The sequence below is a fragment of the Vulpes lagopus genome, chromosome 4, assembly GCF_018345385.1.
Source record: "Vulpes lagopus strain Blue_001 chromosome 4, ASM1834538v1, whole genome shotgun sequence".
NCBI lineage: Eukaryota > Metazoa > Chordata > Mammalia > Carnivora > Canidae > Vulpes > Vulpes lagopus.
Genome location: NC_054827.1, coordinates 26,508,798 through 26,526,809, shown reverse-complemented (window position 1 = coordinate 26,526,809; position 18,012 = coordinate 26,508,798). Strand labels below are relative to the sequence as shown.

Genomic DNA, 18,012 nt, shown 5'->3' with positions numbered 1-18,012 from the left:
TTATCTATCTCCATGTTTTTAGAATGAAACCTACTTGGTCATTATGTGAAAAGCTGCTAATTATCCACCAAAATTTATTTCTTAATCTCCCACCCACTGTAATAGAGTTAAAATTGAATGTGGTGACTGAATTATAAACAGTAGAGTCTGGTGAATGTTTAACAACTGCTCTTTGCACTGGGGGAGCTCTGATTTGCAGTTTCTATGCTGTATTTACACAATAGCAATTTCAAGCTACCAGTGTGCTATCACCAAGTACAGAATTAGAAGTGATTTTTCCAGTACCCCATTGTCTAGAGACTACATTTTCCAGACCAACATGCAGTTAGATGTAATCAGGAGACTAGGTTCTTACCAGTAAAATAAGAAGGAAATTGATATGTGCAATTCCTTTTACCTTAGGATAGTAATCGGACATATTCATATTCTTTATTTTTACATTTTCTGTGACCTGGAACCCATGGTTACCCAGCTTGTAAACACATAGATGAAAATAATTTCAGTAAAAATATGATCCCAGGTTAGTAGCATCATAATCACCTGGGAATTTTTTTTAAGAGGCAAATTCTCAGGCCCCACTCATAATCTACTAAATCAGAAAGTCTGAGGGGAGGACTCAGCAGGCTGAATTTTTTTTTAACTCTCTAGAGGATTCCAATTTGCACTAGGAGATAATGAACCAACATCATTGATGAAACACTGATCGAACACATGATGCGGCCAGCTAAAGCAGAGCACCCACCTGGCAACATTCACATAAAAGAATAAATCCCAACGCTCTCTAAATCACTGAGGCCTTTTATGTGTAACAGTTTTAATTTCACTTTAATTAATACAGCTCTAGTTTTTTATTAGCACTGAATTTGATTTAATAATAGTTTATTTAGGATTTAATTTACTAAGATTTCACTTTGGATTTTTCATTTACATTCATAATTGAGGCTGATGTATATTTTTCCTTTTTACCTATCCTAGTCCAGTTTTCATGTTAAGGTTATACTGGCCTTTATAGGTTCATTTTTTTTCTTCTCACTCTCCAGGCATTTCACTCCCTGTACAGGACACTTCCTGTGACTGTCTCCACCTCCAAGTCTTACCTCAGTGGGAAGGGGTCTTTGCTCTCTGACTATATGTGAATTGGACAGACCTCTTCCCCTGCCAGTGGTCAATTTCGTTCAGTTGCTGGTGATGGGACCAGGCCACAAGTCTCCCAGGTCCGCTGCCTGCCCTAAGCTGACAGTAGCCAGCAGCACTTTTCTTGAGAGAAACATTTTAATAATGTTAAAGTGAGTGATCAAAATTCCCTATAGTAGCCATGATTTAGAAATGTAAGTTAGTTAATGTAAATAGTACATGTGTGTATACACACACACACACACCTGATTCTCCTTAACTATCATCAAACTTACTTTTTTTTTTTTTTTTTTTTTGAGAGAGAGAGAGAGAAGAAAGGGGGAGTAAAAGGCCAGAGGGAGAGGGAAAGAGAAAATCTCAAGCAGGCTCCATGCCCAGTGTGGAGCCTGACATAGGGCTTCATCTCACAACCCTGAGATCATGACCTGAGCTGAAATCAAGAGTCAGATGTCTTTAACCAACTGAGCCACTTGGGTGCCCCAAACTCAGAGACTTTTACATCAAGCGAAATACACTTAGTTTAATTTTGAGATGTTTGCCCTAGCTGGCTCCTTCTTTATAGTACCTCTGTTTTGGGTTTTTTGTTTTTGTTTTTGTGTTTTGTTTTTTTTTTAACATTTTATTCCTTAACTGAGAAATGTTACGGCCAGTTCAGTATATTGGATTTCACAAAATTTTTACAAAATACGATGCATTCTTAATTATCCATATATATGGACAGACTGAGAAATCAAGGCTTATAAAGTTTTCTTCCAACATCTTGAGCCTATCCTCTGTCTCCCGTATTCAGGCATTTCCTTAGCTAGTCTCTTCCATAATCTGTCCATCATCTTTCACCTTCCCACTGCAAAACTTGTGATGATCTGCAAACAGGTGTTCTTTTTCCATTTTATTCTCTGCAAATGATGTTATATTCTGCTACACTAGTCACAATCATAATATTATGATCTAATAATATTAGAAAATGTCCCATTAACATATGCCTGAAGAACACATTCTTGGTGTCAGATCCAGGTCTCTCAAATGTCTAGAATGTCTTTTAAATCTTACCTAGATACATGGCAGCCCAAGAGGATACTCTCCCATTTCATACCTTTCACCCCCTGCCTGGCTGCTCACCTATAATATTCTTGCCCGGCACTCTTGGTATGTATCAAAGTCCTATCTGTCCTTTGAAACCCATGTCAAATCCTCTGCCTGACATGAGCCTTTTATAAATGTTCCAGCTGGCAGTTGTTTCAACTTCTTCTGAAATCCTCCAACATTTTCTCTCTCTTTTGGCAGTTTTTAATGTTTTACTTTGTATTTTGGCTCTGTGTCACTTCTGCTTTTGTACACCCAATTTGGGTCTCATTATTGTTTACACCGTGCTTGCAGGAAGTGCTCGATAACTGAGTGTATAACTCATGTATATTTTTGGTTAAGATAGAGGAAAAAATCACCACAATCGCCACCTCTAACCAGCATGGTGGTTTGCTTAATCATATGGAGGACTCTGCCTAAGAATTTGATCCAGTATGTGTTTTTATGAAATTCAAATTTCATAGCTTCTGGCAGTTCTTTATACCACTAAAGGTATCTCAAGGTTAATAATCAATTTAGTTAAATTTAGCGTAGCACATCAGCGAGTTTTTAGACATGCAAATGATCGCTATTATTGAAAGAATATTTACCTAAGGCTGATTTTTAATGGATCTCTGTTACTCAAACCATTTCTGTCTTACTTTTACTGTTTTGGGGTCCAGGAGAGTAGACTTTTTCAAGCTTTCCAAGGTATTTGACTCCTGTGCTTTCTCCATTCCCAACGATCTCTCCTTCCAAACCCGCCATCTTTCCTGAGCTCATTTTTTTCATTGGCTAGTGGCAGCCAATTTCAACCATACTATTTCTCAGCCTTGTATCCTGGAGCTAGAGTCTAGTAGTCACAAGATCTGATGTCAAGTTTTCTCAAGCTCAGGCTTTTACCAAAAATATTGTCACTACATAAGATAGAACTCCAGTGTTTCTGTCTCTGATATTTAACTGCTAAGCCAATGTCACACATATTAAGTTTTTGTTACAATAGCACACCACTTGACGTTTAATACAGGAATTAGTACTGTGAAATCAATGCTAGCTATTCTCATCTATAAATTCCAAAATCTCACAATAAATTCTTCTCACTCACATAAAACCCAGTTTTTGCCAGGAGGGAACTCCACTCCGTGTAGTCATGCAGGCACCCAGACCAACAGAGACTCTCTCACCTTCCAAACATCCAAACATGGCCTGCACAGCTTCTAAGGTGGCCGTGGATGTTGCTGTCCCCTGGAATATGGAGGAAGAAAATACAGAGAACCACAGAGAAGATTTTATAGACCAGGCCTGTAAATTATGAATACACACACACACACACACACACACACACACACACACACACCCCTTCTCTCTATATAGTCTATCAACAAAAACTCCACATTACCTGGCCATAACTAAGTCCTTGGCAAACTTAGAAATATATTGTTGCCATGGCCCAGAAGGAAGGGAAGCCAGATTTACTGAATCCATCACTCGTTTCATTCAATTGGTGATTTGTGGAGTTGTAAGAAAATGTATAACTTAATGACTGGAGAAGCAATGTCTTAAAATGGAAAGAGCTTGGTCTTTGACATGAGACAGATCAGGGTAAGATCAAGGCTCAGCCACTTATTCCATATGTAATCTTAACTGATTTTATTAACCTCTCTGAGACTGATTTCCTCACCTGTAAAATGGAGCTAAAGTACCTACTTCATATAGGAAGATGAAAAGCAAGTGAAGTAATATATTTAAGAACTTAGGGCAGCCCTGGTGGCTTAGTGGTTTAGCACCTGGAGACCCAGGATCGAGTCCCACGCTGGGCCACATTGGGCTCCCTGAGTGGAGCCCACTTCTCCCTCTGCCTGTGTCTCAGCCTCTCTGTCTCTAATAAATAAATAAAATCTTAAAAAAAAAAGCTCTTCTCTTAAAAAAAAAAAAAAAAAGAACTTAAAGTAACTGCCAGAAATGTTTAGTATTTATATCAGAATAACTGAAATAATTTTGCTGAGAAATCAGAAGTATAACTTGATATTAGCTTTACTTTCCTTATTCAAACACACATACAAAAAACCAACTTAGAGCTGATGAAACCTGTGTCAAATAACTCCTTCCCACTCTGAATAATTAAGCCTCCAAAAATCAGTTAAAAGGAATCTGAAAGAACTTATATAAATGTTGCTTCACAGATGTCCCCAATGGAACAAAACAAACCACTAAAAAACACTTGCATAGGGGTCAGACTTTGTAACTTTGCGATGGTGTACCTCAAAGGGAGCAAGCCAGTTTCCTCTTGGGCAGGATAGGAAGGGTTTGTTATCTTGCTTATGTCAAGACAAGATTGCTTTCAGAATCAAAAAGTAAAACATTTTCCACCTTCCATTTGCAAATAGAAAATTGCTCCCTAAGAGCAAGAATAAGTCCTGAAACAATGCAGTCAGTCTGACTAAAGCTTTGGGTATCTTCATGAATCACAAAAAAAGACCTCTGACCACATTTTGCCCAGGAATGTCACTGCCTCTTCACATCAAAGCAATAAGCCATCAATATTTTTCCTCATTTTGACACACTTAACCCAAAAATCCTCATTTTGTTAAACATATCCCAAAAAAACCAAAACTCCATAAAACTAGAAAAAATGCTAAAAAATTTTAAGCAATCAAATAAAATGTAATACACATGGGGGGCAGAAGGAAAAGACAGTAAGTGAACTTCCTGGAAAGTAAATCGAAATTATCAATTTAAAAGTATATTCATTTATGAGGTGTCTGAGTGGCACAATCATTAAGTGTCCGACTCTCAATTTTGGCTAAGGTTGTGATCTCAGGGTTGTAAGGCCAAGCCCCTGTCAGGCTCCACACTCGGGGGATTCTGCTTGAGTTTCTCTCTCCTTCTCCCTCTGCCCCTCCCCCACCCCTCTCTTCTCTCTAAGATAAATGAATTAATTTTTGAAAAAAGAATAAAAGCATACTCATTTGGACTGTGGGATTACATGCATTCCAGATGTTGCTATGCATCAATTTTATTATTCATACTGAGATTTCAGAAAGATTGCTTTCCAGAACCCATTGTATCTCTTTCCTGCCTGTAGTCTGAGCCCACATTTAAGTCTTGATGCCCAGATGCTGGCTTTATTCCATTTGCAGAAGTAGATAGAGAAGGGTGGTTAGGCATAAGGGAGGCAGAAGATGTGGTACTATTTGCTTTCTTTCTCTGTTTTGGTGATGATGTTGATATGAGGTTACTAAATTTATGAAACTACTATTTTGGCTCATGAAAATCATAGTTTTATCCCGCCTCCTGCTTCCTTCCCATTGCTCTAAGAATCAAAGTTTAAGGAATAATTAGGGTTATCTACTGACAATAACTGTCTTTGAATAATCTTCAATACCAAATGTCTACATGCAAAGTCAAGCACTGATATCTAAGCAGTGTTCTGGCCAGAGTGGGAAATGTGCCCCACCTGGAAGTGAACACAAATCATGACACAGCTGAGGAACAAGATATCATGTCATTTGTCCTCATTATGGGCATTTGGGTTTTTTGTTGTTGTTGTTGTTGTTGTTGTTGTTGTTGTTTTTGAAGACCTTTAGGAATCCCACACATTCAATTTGGCTCATTTCAACAAATATATAAGAAGAAATAGTCTTGCATCCTAACACCTAACCCAGTCAGGCACTGGTACACACGTAAATATATTCAGAAGAGAGAAAATCTTAGGATATAATATTGTTTGTAAGCCATCTGCAGCAAATTGTATTTTCCAGAGATGATCACAATAATATCTCCATACCAAATGCTCTTCTTCCCAGGTGTTATGGACTGAATGTTTGTGTCCCCCCCAAAAAAATCCCTAACCCCTTAATGCTATGGTATTAGGATATGGGAACTTTGGGAGCTAATTAGGTTTGGATGAGGTTATAAGGGTAGAGCCCCATGATGGGATTAGTGCCTTTATAAGAAGAGGAAAAGGGATCCCTGGGTGGTGCAGTGGTTTAATGCCTGCCTTTGGCCCAGGGCGCAATCCTGGAGACTCGGGATCAAATCCCACATTGGGCTCCCGGTGCATGGAGCCTGCTTCTCCCTCTGCCTATGTCTCTGCCTCTCTCTCTCTCTGTGACTATCATTAAAAAAAAAAAAAAAAAAAGGAAGAGGAAAAGACACCAGGGCTTCCCCTTTTTGCCATACGAGGACCCACAAGATGGTGGCCACCTGCAAGCCAGGAAGAGGACCACTACCATAACCTGCTGATATCTTAACCTTAAACTTCCCAACCTCCAAAACTGTGAGGAATAAATTTCTACTCTTTAAGCCACCCAGTCAATGATATTTTGTTATAGTAACTGAGATGATTAAGATACCATGTAACCTTAACAGTGCTCCTATCAATTGGCAGTCTGTAGGTTACCATTCCCTTGAATATGGGTAATACTTTGGCTTCTACCAATACATCTGACCAAAGTGAAGTTATATGGCTTTTGATGCTAGATCATAAAAATGCCATACACGTCTGCCTTGCTCTCCTGAGATGCTCACAAAAACCCAGCTTCCATGAGTTCCTGGAGGAGGAAGCCCAAACTATAGCAGAGAGACACTCAGTAAGAGGCCATGTATATGTATTCTGGTCAGACCAGCTGAGGGTTCAGCTAATAGTAAACATAAACTACAGATCTGAGCATGGGATGCCTCCAGATAATTCTAGCCTCCAGCTATTGAACCACTCCCAGCTTTGAGTTTTGCCAGCTTAGACCCCAGAAAGTGTGGAGCAGAGATAAGCTCTGTCCAATTTACTAACCCACAAAATCCATCAATATAATGTTTTACACCAGAGAGTTTTGGGGTGGTTGTTACAGCACTTGTAGCAGGAACACTGACCCTAATGTGTGATTTGAAAATGGTTCCCCACCTTCACATCTCTGGCATGCACATACGTGGGTACGTGAATCGGGTGAGACAGTGCTTAGTAGAGACCAAACAAGCTTCTGTCAGACCTCACACAGAAGACTGTCCCCTGTATGATACCAGCATATCCTGTTGCTGCCCATAAGTCACATTGTGCATTATTATAACCAATGCGAGCAATCCCTTCCTCCCATTCTGGACTTTCCTCCATTTGATCAATAACCAAGGAAACCTTTGGTGTTCCCCAGAGCCATGACCTGGGAGCAGACCTTTTGAGTAAATGACTGCAGAAGCAGAATTTCTTCACACCCCAGGGGCAGTTGGATTCACTCATTATGTGCCAAATAACTAATGAATCTTGAGAATATGAGGGAAAAACATTGCCAGAGACAATTCTTAATCTTTTCCCTACAAAATGACATAATAACATGTAAACTATAAAAACATGTGTTAGACTGGGTTCCCTAGATATAGAATCTGAGATAGAAATATGCACACAGGTTTATTGGGAAATGAGCTCAAGAGAGATGCCAAAGGCAGGCAAGAACAGGCCAAGAGAGAAGCTGAGCCATATTGTGAATGCAACTAATGCCTTAGCTGATCTTACACAGACAAGTGGACCTAGGATGGCCTTACAGATGTGTCCCAAATAGAAGCAAAGAACCTGGTCTTTTGTCACCCTGCAACTACCACTAATTTCTTGCTCTACACTCATAGGGAGCATAAACCTTGATGAGGCAGTTCCTTGCAGATGAGAACAACTCCCAGTGAGAGAGGAGCTGTGAGTTGTCAGCAGCTGCCATCTCCAGCATCTGAAGAATAAATGTCTCAGTCCCAAAGAGGGAATGCGCACAGCATATTACAGTATCCACCAGAGTGCACACTTTATACCACCCTCATCCCCTTCTTCTTGTGTAAGTCTGCCTCATCTGGGAATGCCATCGCCAGGGCTCTGGGAGGTCTTCACTATTGGGGAAGACTACAAGAGAAGGTTTACTGTGACAAACTAATGCTGCAGTTGATCTTGAAGCCACAACCAACAGTCATCATCCCTCTCCTCTTTCATCCAGTTTAGGCTCCCCTCACCTTTAGCCAGCAGAACAGCTGGTCAAGGCAGCTTGGTGAGAGCCTGGTGAGATCGCCCGGGCTCTCTGTCCTGAGGGGTCTGAGAACCTGGTTTATGAGGCAGTTCTCTGGCCATGGTTACTCTACTAATCCATTTACTATTAAAATTGGGCACAGGAGCTTCAAGAGATGACCTAATGGATCATCTGCATGATAATGAGCCTTGCCTTCTGCTAATCATAAGGGTCCAGTCAGAAGACAGTAAAACAGAAGTACTAAAAAAAAAAAAAAAAAGTTTAACATAATTATCAAATACTAGTGTGGAATTGGAGCAACAGAATTGGCTTATAAGGTCTAAAAAGAGCTTCAAAGAATGCAGAAATAGCAGATATAGTGAGTAGCCACTACCTCTAGGACTGAGGCAGACCATCCAAAAAATGAAAAAATTAGGGAAGTGATGCCCTACCCCCAAAGCAGAGACTGAGAGGGCCCTGGAGTTGGTACGGCTCTAGCTCATGAGATGGGGTGAAATTCACTGAGGTGCTGTAGGCTAACACTACCAAGCAGGAACCTCCTACTAGTGTGTTAGCAATGATACTTGCCAGAAAGCTGCATAACCGGAGTGCCATTGAACTCACTGGAAAGCCAGTGTGAGAACCAAGAGAATTTACCAATAAGCTGCCTATGGGGAGAATCTCAGGTGAGATGTCGAGAAAACTTTCCCAGGAACAGGCTGTTGCTTTCCCAGAAAATCACCCCCCAGTGAGTTCCACTGGGTGCCCACCAGGAGAGCGTGGGTCACAGGTCAGGATCAAGACAAAAGGGAAATTACATAGTTACATAGGAACTGGGGCTGTGGTGGGGGGTGGGGAAGAGGTTTCCTTCCATAGGGTTCCTCTAGCACCCTTTATTGACAAACTTGGCCAGCAAAGGAGAAATATTTACTGTCCACCTCCACTATAATAAAGCAGGGTAAGAAAGGCTGGATTTGGTGCTAAGAAGAAATAAATTGATAACTAGTACAGTCGATACTAGTACAGTCACTATATGGTGACTCTTATCCTTGCTTAATGGTCTCCAGGCATAAGGAACACACACACACACACACACACACACATAGCTTAGATACCAGTGGAAATCTTACTGCGTGCCCCTTGGTAGTAAGCATTCCTCTTCTGAGACCATGATCTCTAGGAGTACCTGGCTTGACTCAGTTGGTAGAGCATTCAACTCTTGATCTCAGGGTTGTGAGTTCCAGCCTAACACTGGATATAGAGAGTACTTAAAAAAAAAAAAATCTCTATACCTGCACAGCCTATAATTGTGGAGGCAGGAAATGCAAATTTTCCAAGTGCATTTGGGATAGTAAGTGACACCACTCCTACTTCCACTCTATGATTCTGACTCATGTATTTGGGGCATGGTACCAGATAATTGTCTTTATTTAGGGTATATGCCATATCCTGGAAAATGGTGCCCTGTCCCCTAAAGGAGTCATCTCCAAGCAGGCACCTCAACTGTGTCCCTAAGAGATCATCCTCGGACTCTATTAGGTAAATTAGCTTCTAGGTGACACAGCATGTGATATGGCCAGTGGATTCTATGGTCATAAGTCCACTTCCATACCTCCTTCACTCTAAAGTTGTCCTCTTAGTCTAAGGCAGTCTCATGTGGATCCCATGTCAGTGGATTAAATACTCTCCTGGATGGAGAGCAGGGTTGTCTGGAGCTCTCATCAAGGAAAGGCAAATATATACTCAAAATGTGTGTTAATCCCAATTGAGATAAATCACTAACCCTTCCAAGATAGAAATCCAAAGCAGTGAACTTGCAACCTAACGCCTGATTAGTTTTCTTAAGGGTTGTTACCATAGAACAGCCATGTCTCTATTGCCAGCAGGCTGGGCATTTGACAACAGCAGTCCACCTCGGGAGCCAGGAGCCCATGCTGTTGGGCCCATGCATAGCCCCCATCTCTTCCACAGTGGAGACTCTACTAATGTATCCAATTTGCCAGTACCAGTGGAGCTAATGACAGAGGCTGACTGACTTTAAATGATCAAAGCATCCTGTCTACTTGGTTACCTACTTAAGTGCCAGGTCTGTGGTTGATGCTCTGTGGTAAGCAAAAAACAAGTTTGCACACTTTATGACTATTTCAATCAATCCATTCACATCCTTCCTCCTCAGCCCTCCTTGTCCCCGACCCTCTCAATACTTTTTCCTTTCAGGATCATGACCAACTAGCAAGACAATTTGTTTCTGTCCATTAGTCCTTAGTCTTGTGTTATCTCCTTTAACACAAAGTGAATGACCACCTGCACAACGTGAGGCTTTCCCCACTGGGAAGATTTTCCTCACTGATACCCATCAAAGGCACTCCTCAATGGGGTTGTAGAGTAACATCAGTCCATTTCCAGCTCATACTGACACACAGAGCTGACCCAAAAGTAAACCAAGCTCAGTCTCCAGTATCATCTATGATTGCTTCCAAAGGTACATACCAAGTAGCTGTGGGTCTGAGCCGAAGGAGAGGCATCAGTACAACGGTAGCAGATGGCATTCAGTGGTCTAGGCCACTTATCCGTGAGGCTAACTCATGTCTACTAGCTCTACTCACACCCAGACAGGGATGGATGACTTCCACCATCTTACAATAGAGTGCTACTGACCCCACTCCGATTTATGACTCCATAGATGAGAAACCCCAGCTCATGAAGATTCGTTCTGGCCACACATCACTTACCGCCCATGGTCAGATACTCTAGCTCTCTACCAGGTCCAACCAGCATCCAGGAACTGCTTTCTGAACAGATCTGTGCTGCAGATGAAATGGACTTGCTCTAGAACTGCATTGTCCAATACGATAGCCACTGACCACATGTGGCTCCTTAAACTTGAATTTAAATTAATTAAGATTAAGTAAAACGAGCCCGCACCCTCCATGCTGGTCTTCCCTGCTCACCGCGGGTCCCAGGACACCAGGCACAGGAGGTACGGGAAGATGGCCGACACGGTTGCCGAGGAGACAAGAGCAGGGAGCAGCGGCGCAGGTTCCAGGTTCCACATCCGGGTCATCACAAAGAGCTTCCTCCCAGGTGTTCACCAATGACCAGGAGTCCTGCGTGCGGACGCCCAAGTCTACCCAACTCTTCGTTCAGTATCTAGCCACCTATTCTTAGATGGCAGTGGAAAAGAAAAGCACTCAATGATTTGTCAAATACTGCCGAAAAACCAGAAACCTTTTAGTTTCTTGCAGATTACCCAAGACAATTTTAGCTAGTAATTATCTGAAAAGGCTTAAAGAGGGGAGAAGACAAGGCAGAGAATGACAACAATGATGAAAGTTATGGGGATGAAGCAGAATCCTAAACCAAAAAGGAGGTACTTTAAAAATCAGCCTGCTGAGGACCCTCCTGGACTGGCACCATCGCTTTGAAGAAAGCACAGCACGGGGTGACTTTAGACTCCTCACTTTTCAGAAACTTGAAATAATATCGTGTTTCTTCCTGGCTGAGAGCAAGCACCGGATACGTCCGCACCATAAATGGCCAGAAGGAAAGTAACTAGACCGCAGCCCCTCTCTGAGGAGCCCATGCTGCAGTTGGCCTAGCAAGGACGCTGCCTCCACAGTCAGGCACTGCCAGGTGACCTGCTGCAGCTGCAAGCTGTAAAGGCAAAGACAATGTTGCTTAACTTTTTAATTTACAGATAGATTTTGAAGAGCTGCTAAGTATCAATGTGTAAATTCATAAATTTATATTTGGAAATTAGTTCTTGTTAAACAACCAGCTCTGGTTGAGCTAAATGTGTAGCTTATGGGTAGTATGTTACATTTTAGTTTTCCTCTTTCAAGAAAACGTGGCTATTTTGCCCAGATACTGCATATTTTTAACCATAAAGAAGTAAATTTTTCTTTTTCATTACAAGCGGTACATGTTTTTGCAGTAAATGCTTTACGGAGCTAGTTTTACAGCCCTCTTTTGTTCTAACGCCTTGTTTGTTACCTGAAACTTGTGAGATTTTAAAATAAGCATTTCTAAAAATTTTATTCCCAGAAAAGAACAGCAAGTTAATTAAATCAAATATAAAAAGAAGTATTACCTCTACATGAGCATATTTCTCTTAAAAATATTTTTTAAATTTTGTATATGGAAGATCTCACATTTTACTATTTCTTTATTTATGCCCAAAGTAATTGTTTTTACTGCTCATGAGAGAAAACCTATATTGTTTCCTCATAGAGTAAATTTTTGGTTCATTAGTCTCTTTTTTTTAAAAAAAATGAGTTATAATTTACATCTAATAAAATCATCTTTTATGTCTGATCTGTTGGTTGTGTAAGCCATCAACATATAGGACAGTTCCATCACCCCAAATATTCCCCTGGATCCTCTGGAGCCCCTTTCCTTAGCCCCAGAAAACCACTAATGTTTTCTGTTCTTTTTTTAAATCCCCCAAAATTAAATTGAGTAAAGATTAGATGATAGATAGATAGATGAAGTAACACTAGCTACACTTCAAGTATATGGGAATATATGTGGCTGGTAGCCATGATATTGCATAGAACATTTCAACAATGCAGTAAATTCTATTACATAGTGCTGTTCTAGAACCCTAGAGTTCCACATAGTAACTCCTCTTTGGAGCTTGCTATAAACTCTATGCAGTGTCCTTACCCATTACAGATACCTTTAGTACTATAGGATCTGCCAGGTTGTATGGTCTAGGTGCAGGACTGTTTACTTCATAGCGTACACCTGCTTCAGACTCTCCTGATTAGAGCTGCCAGTTTATGATCTTTATTTAGGGCATTGGAGCAGTATTCTCAAATATGGAATGTATTGCCTCCAGAAGTCAAAGAGGGTATCCTTAGTAGTGGGAGTGAGAATATGTCTTATTTTGAATTAGAGGTTATGGTATGCCCCCAAACTCCAGATCCCTACAGATTTCACTGAGAGTCCCTGGATTTTAATACGTTTATCACCTACCCTCTGGAGCACGTGTCTTAGGTACTTGTCATTTCTTGCTTCTGGTTCAGTTACCACATCATCAATATAGTAGAAGAATGTGATATTCTACAGATATCCAAATGATGTGAGTTCCTTCAGACTATATCATGACCGAAAGGTGGAAGAGTGAACATTGACCCAGGGAAAGATCCTAATTAAATATATAGTCTTAAATATATCTTCTCTGTCTCCTGGGAATGCAAACTGCCTCCTGTCTAAGAGGTATGGAAAATAATACATTTGCTAGATGAATGGCTGTGTGCCACAGCCAGAGGTTGTGTCATTTTGCAGAAAGGAAAGAAGGAGAGGGGGAGGCAAGGAAGGAAGGAAGGAGGGAGAGAAGGAGGGAAGAAAGGAGAGAAAGGAGGGAAGGAAGAAACAAATTACATCCAGCGGAGCAGCTGAGGCTAGTACTTGATTGTTTACAGTATTTGCCCGGCATTTGGTATGAAACCTCTACTTTCTGAAGGGGTCAGACTAGTGAACTAAATGGGGATTTTGGAAGGATCCTCATCCCTGCAAAGTATTTGAAAGAATGGCATTAATCTTCCCCACGGGACATGGTATTTATTTTGCTTTACTATCTGGGTTAGGGATAGGAAGTTGGGAGGAAGGGCAAGATTTAGAGTCTTCAAATTGAACTTCCTTTAAAAAAATAAAAAAAAAAAGATTTATCTATTTCAGAGAAAGAGGTAGAGCACGAGTGGGTGGGGCAGGGAGAGAGAGAGGGAGACAATCTAAAGTAGACTCCACACTGAGCACAGAGCCCAAGGTGGGACTCTAGATCTTATGACCCTGAGATCATGACCTGGGATGAAACCAAGAGTCAGATGCTTAACTGACTGAGCTATCAGGTGCCCCTGACCTTCCCTTTCTGAGATCTCTGACCTCACAGATCCAGAAACCAATGTGATGAGGGTTCTCCAACTACCAAATCTATCCCTTCCAATTATATATTGGAAGATCAAGGAAATAACATCGATGTAGACTCATGGACAAGGTGGTAAGCCAGTCCTGAGGCAAGACTGCTTTTACCATCCACGGGGAATCATGGGGCACTTTGGGTCCCCAGGTACCAATGAAAATCAGTCTCTGTGCTGAGCAATCCTCAAAAATCTGGCTGTTCTCCTTTTTCCCAATGCAAGATATCCTAGTAAATGTCTTTACATCCATTTGGGCAAAGACATAGAGAACTGCTACTGATTAAATGTAGCATGGTGTTCCAGGGTCCTTCCTCGTAGGGCCCTGGCCTTTCCTTCAATCAGTGGGTCTAGAGTCCGAGAACTAGCATAGGTCCAAAGACTAAGCAGTGGATCATACCTTTTGTTGGGGCTATTGCCCTTAGCTTCCTGATCACCTGTCCTTGGTTTATTTAGATTGTGTAAGTTAAGTAGTATCCTTAGTATCCTTATTGACTGCCCATCTGTCTCGCCTCTAGGAATACTGTACACCATTCAGCATCTCCATAGCTCTCTGCAGGCAGAGGCCCTTGGCTGCCACTCTGATGTCACCTATTGTGATAATTGTCTGTAACTTTCCCCTGGTGGTTAAACTGTTGGCCATCTAGATTCCAATGTTTTAGGTTTCCACCACCCCCTTTGCTACCAGGAGCTCAATTCTATATAAGCATCTTCCTTAGCCTCTCTGTACTTCTCAGTGATCCTGGTGCCCCCTCCTACAAGCATGTTCATTATCACCTGGGAAAATAGTCTTCCATTCTCTCTCACAAAATACTATCAGGTGTTAGGGTTCCTGGCCCACTATTACATTCGTACTTCTCGGAACCTTTTGACCCTTTCCTCCACCATCTGCCAGTAAGTCTTAACTTTTATTATCATTAAGCAACTCAACATATCTTCTAATTCCTATTAGGAATTGAGATGAAAGGACAAAGAAATAAAGGCAAGTACATTGGAAGATAAGCTGATAGTATCGGGAGACACAATTAAATTTCCTTAAGAGAACTTAGTTTCTCTTTCAACTCACATTGCTTGTCCTTTTATCTACAATTTGAGGAAGATGCCTACCCTCCCTGAAATCATGAAAATCAGATTTAATATAAACAAAGTGGTAAAAAATCTTCAGGTCCTCAGAGAGCAAGAATATATCTTGGAAGTTCTACCAAATGGGTCCTTTATATCGGGAAATTGGGTCATTATTTACTAATGTCACAATTATAACCTAATAGAACTCCACCTGCCATCTAGAGATTCCAATAATCAGAGACTTTATAGATATGCAGCTAATGTTAGAAATTTACTGTAAAAACTAGGAATATTGTGGAATATCACCTCTAGTCTGCAAAATCAATGAAATAAATGTTTGTTTTTATCCTGGAGCAAAACTGGATAATTTACCTCCTTGTCTCCATTGAATCTACTACCAAAATAGGACCTGATCTCACCCTCATGATTGACCCACTGCATTCTGGCACTTGATTAGATATTGCCCAGCAAATTCCATTTTTAATCTTCATGGGCTATCAGTCTACAATGTACACAGAGCAGTCTACCACAACCACAACCCCCTTAGCCTAAATAGAGAATATCCAAAATTGTAAATGTTTCATTCTGCTTTAACCAAGCGGAAAAACGGACTCTCATAGGAATATGCTGCTTAGGCATGTAAATCAGATTTTAAAATTCGGCCATTGTTAACTTTTCTTGAAAAGTAGGCTAGTGAAAGATGGATTGAGAGAAACTTTGGTCTAAAAAGGCTGCATCCTCCATGACCAGATTTGAAAATTTTTCGATACTTAACATCCATTTTTTTAGCACATTTAACACAAATTTCATGGAATAATAGGCCATTTGCTGACTTCCTTCCCTAGGGAAATAAACTATGTATCTAGATTAAAGTACTTTTCCTGCCAAAAATGTAGAATCATCTCTCTTAATGTAGTAGCATCTAACCTTCAGGTAAAAAAAAAAAAAGACAAAAATGTGTATTCTCTTTTACTGTTTAGTCTGTTTTGCTGACGAGTCATCAAAGCTGAATCCAGCTGTCTGATATAAATGGAAAGACACTCTTATCTATTCTCACAGATTCTGCAATCGTTTTGGCTTAATTTTGGCAGGGACTGGTAAGAGCAGAACCAGACACAAGAGAAGCACTGATCATTTCCTGTGAGGTCCTCAGTGTAGTTAAGAGATGGAGGGAACCCTTTGGAAAAACAGGGTAAACAGATTTTTTTTTAAATTACTAGCCTGGTGGACTCCATGGAAATATGAACCTCAGGAAGGCAAAGGAGAATCTTTCAAAGGATTGTGTGTTTCCCAAATTACTTTTCTCTCCCTTTAAGCTTCAAGAAAATGACATTCTGATTTCTGGCAAGGTTCAAGTGAATTCTATTTGGGGTTAGTTTGCAATACTCAAATTGCTTGAGGGCTTGCTCTGAATGAAATTCTGTTTCCTCAGTAGCACTGCAATAAAATACCTATTCCCTTAAAATAGTTATGATCAGAGAATGAGGACTTTGCCATCTAGCCAGCACTACGGGGGGGGGGGGGGCGGTGTATAAGTATCTTAGTCCTCTTCTACCACTCTCACTAACACAAGATAATCTGGGGTATTTTGACTGCTAGGGGAAAAAAAAGACATCTTTGGGTAGTCTGTTTATCTCCTATGCCAAGACATCCAAGTGGGTCTTTGGAGAGGGCTTAATTAGTAACTGTGGAACCTCAGCTCCATATGTATCCTGATGACATTCAGATTTATCTTTTCCCTCCCTTAAGACATTAGTGGAGAAGATGAAAAATGAACAGACCTTGCCAAATGCACAGTCCTTAGAGTTCTCAGAAAATAAATGCTGTATTTCCAAAATAAGAACTCCTTCTGATGAAAGGAGATAAACCTGTTGCTTTCCCCCACTACCTGAATCATCATTCTATTCACACTTTCCTTTTGTGTTTCTGCATTTGCATATAGTATCCATGAATGAGAAATATTAAAATGATTGACTTGCCGTCACCAAAGGACAGTAAGCTGCATGCCAAAAAGAGTTTGATTCCCAGGCCTAGCACAAATGACTAATCTAAAATTTTTTTTAAAAAGAAAACGCATGCTGTATATTGGGAATGATTTTAGCTGCAAGTAACAAAACCAACTATAAGACACTACAACAAATAGAGCTATAATTTGTTCTCAGATTAGCTGACTGCTGATATAGATCAGTGGAGCCTATACTGGTAGAGTTTAGTCTCTGAGATATTCTTGGCCTTTCACTCAAGTTTCAAGGTGACTCTTGCAATTCCAGGTATTATGTCCACACTCATAATAGGAAGAAGAGAAAAAGCCAGTACCAATAGCTTTTTGAACTTTCCCAGGAAGTTCTCATTGACCCAAACTGTGTAACATGGCCAATCCTGGCTGTAAACCTGAATATTTCACTTTCCTGGCCTCTGTAATGAAAGATGATAAAAGAGAATATGGTTGAGAATGACTGTTTCACACACTAATCAATACTGTGCCACATCCACTATTGATGTTTTACCCAACAGTTCAGCCATAAGAAGAATGCCAAATAGTTATATTTCAGGATACTTTCCAGAGTAAAAGAGACTATTAACAGCTATGCCAAGAAAACAGCAGCTAACTAGGACTCTCTTGAGAAACTTGGAATATGTTATTCACTCTAGTCATAGACAAAGTACTCTGAGAAATCAGCCTCACTTCCTTCAACAGTTTGACCAGGGAACTGAAAATCTGCTTCTCAGGTGAATAGAATCTTCCAGGCTAGGCGCAGGGTCTTTTCTGTTTATGCCACACCTGCCTCACTTTGGAGTAGACCAGACCCCTTTTCTATGGGAGGCTTTGTTAAGATCATTTGGAAATAATACTCAAA

The 18,012-nt window shown here is 40.7% G+C and overlaps 1 long non-coding RNA gene across 1 annotated transcript in view; it reads right to left on the bottom strand.

Moving 5' to 3' along the window:
• The window catches only part of LOC121489775, a 74,243-nt gene that overhangs the window by 44,998 nt on the left and 11,233 nt on the right, over positions 1 to 18,012 (bottom strand). Inside the window, exon 2 of the long non-coding RNA XR_005987419.1 lies at positions 11,123 to 11,329. This is a non-coding gene — a long non-coding RNA (uncharacterized LOC121489775). The remainder of the gene's footprint in view (positions 1 to 11,122; positions 11,330 to 18,012) is intronic.